The sequence below is a fragment of the Rhipicephalus microplus genome, chromosome X, assembly GCF_043290135.1.
Source record: "Rhipicephalus microplus isolate Deutch F79 chromosome X, USDA_Rmic, whole genome shotgun sequence".
NCBI lineage: Eukaryota > Metazoa > Arthropoda > Arachnida > Ixodida > Ixodidae > Rhipicephalus > Rhipicephalus microplus.
Genome location: NC_134710.1, coordinates 329,303,779 through 329,307,123, shown reverse-complemented (window position 1 = coordinate 329,307,123; position 3,345 = coordinate 329,303,779).

Here is a 3,345-nt window from a genome sequence, read left to right as displayed (position 1 = left end):
AGGATCTAGTAACGTTGCAATGCCTCCTCTAGAAAGATGCCTGAAGAATGGCTCGCGCTCCCAACGAAGTTGGCCTGCCGTCAGTTTTAAACAAAATCCGCGCGGTGGCGCTCGCGACCGACACATGGCGCTCGCGACCGACACATGGCGCTCGCGACCGACACACACGGAAGCAACTCTAAAAACGTTGCACGGAAGGTGGTCTCTCGCGTCGCTTTGGTAGAGGTCGGACGTGTTTTTGGAGAGCTCCGGAATGACAGCTACAGATAAGTGTTTTTGCATGTTTCCAGCTTGCCTCTATATGTAGCGTTATGAGAGCGTAAGGCGCTAGCGTAAGGCTTGATTAGGTCTAGTACGGTGTACGGTTTTTTTTTATTAGTATTTTGTACTGTGTCTTTTTTTCTCCAGCCACCACGTGGCTGAAGCCTGCGCGTAGACCGACCACGTGCATGCGCAGGTGCTGTGAAGTGTAGCGTATTTATTTATTATTGTGGTTCTTTTTGGCTTAGACCAGTGTATTTTAGTACAGTTTTCTAACACGTGGGCATCGGTAAACTGAGCTAGCCATGGTCAAAAAGACCGTAAAGTGTTCCGAGTGCGGGGTAGGGCGGAAGGTGGAAATTGGTGCGGAGGAGAAAGCAGAAGATGACAGTGAGAAAGCCAAGTGTAGACAGTGCGAGTTCGAGGAGAAAATGAAAAATATGATGGCGGTCCAGAGTGGGCTCATGGAGAAAATCGCAGCGCTGGAGAATGCATTGGCGAAGGAGCGAGAGAAAACGTCAGCCATGGAAGAAAGGCTCCGGGCAGCCGAGAAGGGCCTATCGAAGGTCGTGAAAGGGAACGAAGATGCAGGTGACGGCGGAAGCATTATGGCGACGACCCCCCGTGCGGGAGAGATGAAGGAAACAGGCATGACAAAGGCAGATACATTGGCCACAGGGCCCAGCTACCGGGAAGTAGTTTTGAGGGAGGGAGGGAGCAAACCAGCAGCCGTGACTCACGCTAGTCACCTAGTCAGCAGCCAGGTGCAGGTTTCAGAAGGAATGTCGGAACAGGTCATCATCGCCGGTGACTCAAATTTGGTCCGATGCGCAGCGGCAATCAAAGAAAGGGTGAAAGGCGACAAGAGAGTTGCGATAGGGACGTTCCCAGGACAAACGCTGGGGACAGTAATGAGTCAAGCGGGTGAACAACTCGCAGCTAAGGCTGGCAATCGTAACCTCGTTGTAATTGCGGGAGGGTTAAATGACGTCCTGAAAAAAGAATCGTCAGGACTAGCGACGGCCTTGGCGAGAGGGGTGGATGACATGCGCACCGTGTCCCCCCAGGTGCAAATTGTAGTATGCACAGTACCGGAAGTACCGGTGCGCAACGTCAACCTGCGAAGAGCGGTTGTCGACGCAAACAAGGAGATATGGCGGATTAGTAGAGAGAAGGGTTTCGAGGTAGTGGATTTAAACAGGGAAGTGCACAGGTGGGGTGGATTCCAAAGAGACAGGATTCATTTCGATAAGAGGCTTGGACACGAGGTGGGCTGGCGACTGGCAGGACGCGCAGTAGCTTTTTTGGGGGGCTCACGGGCCCTTCGGAGTCCGGGGTAGCTCGTAACAGGGAAAGCAACCAGGAGGACGCTTTGACAGGTAGAATTGCGAAAAACCAGAAAAAAGGTAAAAGAAAAAGGAAAAAGGCGCGTGTTGCAATTAGTTACATAAACATGCAGGGTGGCAGAAAGAAGGCAAAATGGTTAGAGATTGAGGAGCAGTTAAACAAAGAACAGATAGGCGTGTATGCGGTTACAGAAACACACCTTAGAGACTTGGAAGAGCCACCACATATTAAAAATTATGTTTGGGAAGGGTGTAACAGGACCATATCGGAAAGGAAAGGTGGGGGTGTAGGAATGCTAATTCACCGCGGAGCCAAATGGGTTAGAGTGAAACAGACGTGTTCAGAGCACCTCTGGGTTCGGGGCACAGTAGGTGGAAAGGAAACGTGGCTAGGGGTAGCCTACTTGTGGACGGGGAATAACTGCAGAGAAAAGAATCAGGAGATAGTGGATTGCATGAGTGCGGATATTAAGGAATTTGGTAATGGGGCCGAAATCATCCTTCTAGGGGACATGAATGCCCACATACATGACCTTGACGGATATTCAGACACCAATGGGAAGTTATTACTAGATCTTTGCGAGCAACATAGTCTGGAGATAGTTAACACGGGGCCTAAATGTGACGGCCAGATCACATGGGAAGTCGGAAACAAGCAATCAAGTATTGATTATTGTCTCATGACTGAAGGAATTTACCACAAACTGACAGAAATGAGGATAGACGAGGAAGGCATTAACAGCTTGGGTAGTGATCATAAACGAATAACATTACAAATGGGATACGAAACTGAAAATATGAGCATGGAATCAAAGTCTGGCAGCTCGTATTTAAATGACAAACAAATAATAAATATAGCCGCAAGAGTCGAGGAAGAAGTAGGCGAAATACCAGGCAAGGACTGGGAGTATAGTGAGCTGTTACATCTAATGACGAAGGAGATAGGAAAAGAGAAGAAAACTGTTTGCTGGAAAGGAAAAAGGAAGCCAAAAAGTTGGTGGAACAAGGAAATCCGGGAGGCGATCGAGAAGCGACGCGAAGCCTCACGGGAGCATAGAAAGGCAAAAAAGGAGAAGCGGCCGCAGGACGAAGTCAAAAAAATATGGGAAATATATTTAGAGAAAAAATCCCTTGTACAGAAATTGGTAGAGGCAAAAATTAAAGGTGAAAGTGAACGCTGGATGACAGAGATACACGAAAAAAAGGAGGCCGCGCCTAGGATTTTTTGGAGCCACATAAAGGCGCTAGGTAGGAAGTCTGTCACAACGCAACAACATATTCTAGATGAAGGAGGAAATCAATTGGAAGGGTACGAAGCGCTAGGTTACATCCAAAAGGTAACAGCCGATTCGTTTCAAAAGAGCGTCCAGGGGATCTCCCCGGTGAGTAAAAGTGTGGCGGAGAAAGCAACAGAGGAAGAGCTAGTACTTGATAATTTCAACTGGAAAAAGGCCGAGGGAAAAATTCCAAAGCGCACTGCCGCGGGTTTAGATGGGATTCCCGTTAGCCTCATTAACGAACTAGGACATAACACTAAAGAAGCATTGTTAAAAGCAGTAGAAAAAAGCTTAAAGGACGGACAAATACCGGACAGTTGGCGACAAAGTAGAATGAACTTAATCTATAAAGGCAAGGGAGAAAAGGACAAGATTCTCTCGTATAGACCACTAACCATTACATCGGTACTATACAGGATGGCGATGCAAGCAGTAAAAATGAAAATAGAAACATGGGCCGA